This window comes from Arvicola amphibius, chromosome 12, assembly GCF_903992535.2.
Source record: "Arvicola amphibius chromosome 12, mArvAmp1.2, whole genome shotgun sequence".
Lineage (NCBI taxonomy): Eukaryota > Metazoa > Chordata > Mammalia > Rodentia > Cricetidae > Arvicola > Arvicola amphibius.
Genome location: NC_052058.2, coordinates 30,410,743 through 30,418,565, shown reverse-complemented (window position 1 = coordinate 30,418,565; position 7,823 = coordinate 30,410,743). Strand labels below are relative to the sequence as shown.

The 7,823-nt window shown below is 49.2% G+C and overlaps 1 long non-coding RNA gene across 1 annotated transcript; it reads left to right on the top strand.

Annotated features, from left to right (window-relative positions):
• Positions 1 to 382: 382 nt before the first annotated feature.
• LOC119828050 lies at positions 383 to 5,697 on the top strand. Its single transcript, XR_005287743.1, has 3 exons — positions 383 to 544; positions 716 to 837; positions 4,651 to 5,697. It is a non-coding gene; the product is annotated as an uncharacterized LOC119828050 (long non-coding RNA).
• The last annotated feature ends 2,126 nt before the right edge of the window (positions 5,698 to 7,823 follow it).

Genomic DNA, 7,823 nt, shown 5'->3' with positions numbered 1-7,823 from the left:
TCCAGTGGCACCCACTGGCTCACAGATGACACGGTTTCATTCTTTTACAGAAAGCTATCTGCTTTCTCCAGCCTCCGTTGTTGGATACCTGCGTTGGTTCTATAACTTAGCTCTTACTCAGAGGGCTGTGACAGACATTGCCATGCAAGGATCTCTGTGATATGTTGACCTGGAGTCCTTTGGGTAAATGCCCAGGAGTACCATATGGAGGTCACATCATTGGTTTATTTCTAGGGTTTTGAAAAACCTCTATACTGGCCTCCATAGTGGCCGGACTAATTGACATCACTATTAGTGTTATATGTGGGTTCCCTTGTATTCGTATCTCTTCCAGCACCTGTTGCTTGTTTTCTCAATGATTGCTATTCTTCCCCAGGTCACTGAGCGAAAGGTGAGCTGGAGGTCAGTGAACTTCATATGAAAAAAATGTTCATGCTCACTGTCAGAAAAGTGCGAATCAAGGACACACCAAGATTCCACTTCACTCCAGCCAGAAAACAACTGTTCCGAGCCTGTCTCTCTGCTGGGACACACACAAGTGCGGGTAAGCTGTGGAGAAACAGTGCCCAGCTGTGCCCGGAGCCTAAGGACAGAGCTCAGGCTTTAGTGCTGGACGAGGCTGCAGATGGCAGGAGCCCACAGTTGGTCCGGGTCTCCTGATTCTGTGGATCTCTGGGTGACATGCTCTCATTTGACCTCGTCTGTATCTCCTCAGTGTCTCTCCCAGGATCCCCACATCCCAGGCTTCTGAGCACAGCCACAGAGCATCGAGCCACAGAGGGCATGTGTTCTTCTCCTGAACTGGCAACGCAGCAAAGGGTCCTTGGTGTGAGCAAGGTGAGCAGAACGAGCTGGAAAGACCAGTCTATGGAGACTGAGTTGGAGGAGGTGGGAAAATGAAGACGACCCTGGGAGGCTCTTCGTGTCCTCTTGAGGATGAAGATGATGGTCTGCAGTGTGGGGCGGTGAGATGCTGGCGTGAAGAGAAGCAGAAGGGTGTCATGGACAGTGGCGGTAGGGACTTCCCTGTAACAGCCTCTGGGAGGTGGCAGTGGAGAGGATAGGGAGGGTGCAGGGTGAAGAGGAAGGGGCTCTGGGTTGCTGCTGACCCATAGAGAGAAAAGAAATACGGTAGAGGAGATCATGAGGCCAGCCGGACACTTGCCCTCCTCACTTCCTTCTAATTGTGAGTGCACAGTGACCAGTGACTGTCCCCAGCGTGAGTCACAGGGACCTACTTCAGCATCTGCGAATGTTCCAGTTCTACTCTAGGGTCTCCTCAGGCCAGTGAGATCTGTAGGCACAGCTCCTCAGGCTCTATGTGCTAGGGCCCAGCATGCACACACAGAACACCTGTGTCCTTGGTAGGCAACATTATTTTTCTCAGAATTCCAGAGCATTCCAGGCAGATGAAAAAGCAGAAGAAAAAATGTAGGTGGAACTAGAGGAGAGTAGAGAAGATGGAGAGCCTGGGACAGTTGGGAATGAAGCTGTCAGGACGACATTAAGTGTCCTTCTCCAGAGGTATATCTCCTTCCTGAACTTCAGAGAAGTCTGAGAAGCTGTACGTCATCTTCGTTTTGCTGACAGTAGTTACCCAGAACATACACTTGTTTGTGAAGATCCTGAGGAGGAAGCTGCAGAGTGACATGATCCGTCTGGTGTAGCTTCAAGGCTAGAACATGGAGGGCTGTGCACTTCCTGCCAGCTCAGCTATAAGAAAGATCTATGCATTGTGGGGCTTCGCGGATGCCTGTCATAGGAGTCCAGCTGGAAGTGGTAATTCTAGGGTATTGGGGCCAGCGAGCCAAAGCCAGATTTGAAAACACTCAAAGAGTACCTGAGCTCCAGAGAGCCAGGACTGCTGAGGGATAGATACCTCACCCGAACACTTCCTTTAATGAGGACACGTAGGAGGAAGGAGAAACAACAGGGGGAATGGGGCCCACGAGGGCTTCCTGTCTCCTCTGGCAAAAACACCCTCAGTGAGAGAACACGTGCCCAGTAGCGACCCTGCATAGGACATCTCTTCTGTGCCCCCTCTCCTCCTCCTTGTAAAGTCAGTGCATAATTACCGGAAAGCATTTTTAACTGAATTTTAGATGAGCATTTTGACAAAATATAATATTGGCAGCAATCGTTATCAAACATTCATGTGTAGTAGGAGAGATAAAGCTCGGAATCCATAATTCATACGGCGTGTGTATTACCAAGCCTGCACCAGGGGCTGAATCTCAATGAAGCTGCCCGAACACTATTTCCTGCCAGACGCATTTACATTATTCACTAGGTTTTCCAGAACAGTAAATCTTAAACATATATTTGTGTTGGGAAGAGCGCGTGTGCATGTCTGTATACACACAGAGGGATGAGCACCCATTTGGGCACAGAGTCAGTGGGTGTGCGTTCCAGCTGGAGGGGCACACAGAGACAGCAGGAAGGCTTGGTGTAGGTGCACGTCACTGTGGACTCCCCGGCTCCGTGCACAGGTAATAAATCCACCCACTCTAGGGTTTCCATCTTCAGAGCCGCTAACATGGCTCCTGGAACTTTGAAATGCAATGGTCCACAGCAAATATGGCGGTCGCAGTTTAAGAGCCAAGCTCCTTCAAGGCGGCTCTCTGCCATGTGTGCTAGGAACTATCCCTAGAGACTACAAGGTTCAGCGGGGAAGGGACCATTGTGAAGAATGGCTGGATTCTATCGCTTTCCAATGTGGCTCTATACTCCACGGACTGGATTTTGCTTGTCACAAGTACACAAAAGGCACTTGCTTCTTTTTTTTGACCCCACTCACACCCCAAGATCCCCAGAGTTATCTTCCCGGAGTCCTGGGGGACGTCTTCTAGAGCATGGGACTGTCATTCATCGCTTTCAACACAGCCATGGATTCCTGGGGCCTCTGGAGACTCCATCCCTCCGCTCTTCTCATGGCCTGTGTGGTGCTTGCTAGGGTCCTCCACGCACACACTTCAGTACCAGGAGACTAGACCTCAGTGTGTGTACTGCCTGGGGCTGAGCGTTGTCTCAGGAAGTCCCGCGGGAGTTTTGCCTCTTTCCAACCCTACAGCAGCTAAATGTATCTCTGAGAAGCCCTTGCCTCCCTATAACCCCACTGGTATGACTGGAATATCTGCCTCAACCCTACTGAGTTCAGGCTCTCCCTCCCTCAGCCGCATACTTCACCCTCCACGGGTACCCATCCTAGGCTGCTCTCCAGGAAACGTCTTGCAGGCTAGACCTCGTAGCAGTCTTAGAGAATCTGGCTCAACGTGGCCAGAATTTGGAGTAGTCCGAGGGAGAAGAATCCATATGGGATGGTGGGCAGCTCACCTGCTGACCAGCGGCCCTGAAGATGGCACACACTGGTGATGTGTGGAGGCTGAGAACCGGCTGGAGGTGACAACGCGTGGGGCCACTGTGAGGCTCTTTCTCTGTGGAGGAACCGGGATGGAGGGAAATAAAGCAGGAAGTTGGAAATGACAGCAAATTCATAATTATAAGGACAGTGAAACTGTATGGCCTTTGTGGAATGCAATCCTTGGACTGGAAACAAACCGTAAAAAAGTCCTACATGAGTAATTAGCAATTTAAGGCTGAGTGTGAAAGTCATGGGGCTTTCCAAGCTCCACTGGGAGTTTCAGTTCTGCAGTAAGGGGTGGGGACAGACACTGAGACTAAGGATCCAGGCTGAGCTCCAAATACAGGCTTTTGCACTCTTAACCCCAGATGAGCTGGCTAGGCCAAGGTCACAGCCTTGTTGAAAAGGAGGATTGCAGAACCTGGTAGGAAGGTGTCTGGGTCGGTGACCTTGGACATTTGGAAAGAAGGTTCTTTAGTCCCTGGTCTACTAAGTAGCCTGTACTCTGCTGTCCAAGACCAGTGTTCTGCCCTTGCTTGAAGATAATGCTAGGTTCTGCCTTGCAGAAATTCATGTGGCCTGCTCAGCTCCCATGCCCAGTTCCGCTCCTGGACACAGCTAAAAGCTAGGCTTATACCTACAATGCGCAGCCAGAACTGTGCTGGGTCTTCTAAGGGGAGGGAAGAAGTTGGCAAGGATGGGTGAGGGATATGCCCCATGAATGTGGGTAAGGCCTTGGAGTGGGTTTCTGGCAGGTTGGGAGTGGGAGAAGGGGTGAGGGCCTTATAAGGCAGAACTTACTGACATGACATCTCCTCTTTGGGTGGTGGGCTTTGGGAGACGAGGCTAACATGCTGCTCTTAGGGCCCATGGGAGCTTGGGAATTGATAAGGCCCACACGGTGGGAGGCAGAAATACCAACATTACCATGGCATATGTCAGGGAAGGAATATGGATTCAGAGAAGAGGGCATTATGGCAGGCTGGAACTCACCCCTGCTGATCCCACAGCAGGGTCCTGGCTGCCTGTCATTTCCCTACAGTGAGAGAAGTTTCCAACATGGATAGAACTCTTGGTGTTGACTTGGGCCTCTGTAGACCAGATTTGGCTGTAGGTGACATCGGCAATAGCAATCGGGACAGGCAAGAAATTACCTCTCAGAAGCCAGTGACTGTCAGGAGTAGTAAGAGCAGAGTAGTGGCCAGGGCACATGGCTTGCAGATTTGCACTTGTGGCTTGTAGAAGAGAGTGTTTCTAGGGAAGGGACTAAACATGTCTCTTTTTTCCAGGATATATAACTCTTGCTACTAAAATCAAGGAAGTTCTGAGCCTGCTAAGGTGAGTCACCTTACCTTTGGGAAGACTAAGTATTGAGTCACACACACACACACACACACACACACACACACACACACACACATGCATGGACACACACACGCACGCACACAAGCATATACATGATATATCAGGAACAGAAGTATGAAGGTAATTGTTTCAACAATGGAGGGGGTGAGAAGAAGGAGGAAGAGGAGAAAGAGAAGGGAAGCACGATTCTTACCGTTGATTTGAGCCTGTGCACTCTCTGAAGGACAGAGTCTTGGCCTTCTTGTGGAAGGAACCCATGTCACTATGTAACTATGTCTGGTGGTAACTATCCAGGCCTTTTATGACCACAGATACTCCAAGTTGTCACCAAGGTTATTCCAGCCACAGTTAGAGGGAACACATTTAATTTGCTAGCCAGAGCCTACCTGAAGGTATTGGGCTTGGAGGATGAGCATCAGTGACCTCTTGGAGCTGAGCAGAGGGTCCTGTTGTTACACTGGTTGGGCCACTGAAGACACAGCCTGGGACACATGGTATATGATGACTATTCTCTGTCTAACAAGGGTACCCCAGGAGGACCCCTGGAGTGAGAACTTCAACAGGGCCAGTTAACCCTCTGGCTCTCCATCAGCTATTCTAGGAGGTCAACCATCTAGTTGATTGGTAAGCCAGGACATTGCTTTATAGACTTAGGAACACCATTGCCATAAAAACCAAACATGAGCAAGAAGTGGCATAGACTCAGGTGTTGAAGGACACAGAACTCAGAGAGTCTGGTAAGGCAACCATGTCCCCACGACGCCTTTATGGACTGGTCTTGCCCGCACATGCATATCTCCAGCAGAGAAAGGACTTCCTGTCACCAAAAAGGAGGAAAACGCAGGAAACACCCTGTGGGTCTGCTATACACTTCACAATCAATGGGGTACTCTGAGATAACTGGAAATGACTAGAAATTCACCCCCTCCAAGTTCTGGAAGCAGGGAAGGCCAAAACGGAGGGATTGGCGTCTGCTGAAGGCCTTCTTGCTGGGGAAGCCCACGGAGGGCAGAGGAGGAAGAGGAGCAGGGGAGGGGCCTTTGTCCTGCTGTAAGTGTCTCACCGCTGTGAGAGCGGCACCAACTTCTCCAGAGCGGGAGCAGAGCCTCAGAGTCTCTTCCCTCAGTCAGCAGAGCGTCTCATCCCTTTGAAACAATGAGTTCCAGCACTCTTCCCGGTCACTCACCTCAAAAGGCAGTTATCCACCGGCTGTTTGATCCTCCTCTGTAGAGAAGGAAGTAGATGCCGAGCGATTCTATTGGGTCATCCTGGACTCTTCTACTTCCTCTGGCATCTCCTTCCAGATCATGCTGACAAATGAAATAAATATTTGATTTTTCCCACCTTCTTTATTGTGGACCCTATAATGTGGCCTAAATTAGCAATAACTTTAGGAAGCCATGCCATTCTTTCGACTTTTTAAAACTCACTATTTTTTGTTTATTGATGGATTGGGACACTAAAATAATTTTTTGGTTGAAAATTTCATGTCTAGGGGATGGGGAAACGATCCAGTCAGTAAAGCACTTGCTTTGCAAGCCTGAGGACTGTGTTCAGATCCCTAGCTCCTACGCAAAGGCTGGGCGTGATAGTGCTTGTCTCTAACGTCAGTGCTAGGAGCAGGATACAGGCAGGCACCTGGAGCTCACTGGCCCGCAAGTCTAGTGAGAGACTTTGAGATGGTGAGAAGGCCCAACTGGTGAAGGCGCTTACTACGGAAGCCTGGCACCTTGACTTCAGTCCTGGAAACCCAGGTGAATATGGACAGAGAGAACTGAGTCCTCAAAGTTATCCTCTGACTGCCACACACGTGCTGTGACACAAACACACACACACACACACGTGCTGTGACACACACACACAGACACACAGATACATGTGCTGTGAGACACACACATTCTGTGCCACACACACAGACACACAATGTGCTGTGCCACACACACATGTGCATGTGCTATGCCCTCCCCCATACTCTTCTTTTAAACCTTGATGGTATTAAACCACATCTCTCTTACCCAGAATGGACAGTCAGCTTTTGAGGCAATGGCATTAGGCACAGAACTTAGAAATTGTAATTCCATTTCACTGTTGACTGTCTCATACAATTCCTCCTCATCCTCATCCTGCTTCTCCTTTTTATTGTTTTTTTTTTTTTTTTTTTTTGAGATAGAGTCTCACTATACAGCTCTGGCAGTTCTGGAACTCGCTTTATAGAACAGGCTGGCCTCTGTTTCTTGAGTGCTGGAATTAAAGCAGTGTACTCCATGCCAGGCTTCTGTTCCTTCTTCTTAAAAGATTTCTGGACCAGACTTCTGTTTAATTATCTTGCCTTTCTAACCCATATCAGCTGCAAATCTAATCAGCTCCCCTCTATGTTCCAGTTCAGCCATTCAGTGAGCCAGTTCAGGCCTTCGGGGGGTTGACTGTCTTCCTATACTGGACCAGGTGGTGGAATGGCTTATGAAATACATAGCTTTCCTTCACTTCTCTTCCCTTTAGAAGTTTATCATAATTCATCTCCTTTCTCCTGACTGCCATCCTAAGTACCCCACCTCATTCCTTTGCAGAGTTCTCCCAGCATCCTTTGCAGTAGGCATCGATTCTGCTTCAACCCTTTGGAGTTTAATTTCTGGTCCAGGTCACATGGTTGTTAAGTAGCAGAACCTGGTTCACACTTGGGTTGGCTGTCCCTAGAGCAAGCTGGCAAGTATGGTGATGGGATGAATCTTCCAGAAAGTGACTTCTGGTGCTGACCTTTTCCTGCTGTACGGTGCCACAGGAGTGGAGGACAGGCAGCTGGGGCCAGACTAACCTCACAGAGGTAAAGAAAGACCTGTGGTCTTGATCAGTTTGGAGAGAAGAAAAATTGCAGAGGATGAGGTCATGAGAGAGTGGGAGTTAAGGACACGTGGTCCAATTATCTTTAGACAATAATAACACTGGGCAGTTACTAAAGGTCTAATTCAACCTCTTGCCATGAAGTCTTACTTGGTATCTTGTGATCCAAAGAAGCTAGGTCACGTGGCCTAAGTCACAGAGCTCATTGAAGGTGATTTGTTGACCTCTTTGCCTGGCTGTTCATGAGCCTACAGGACAG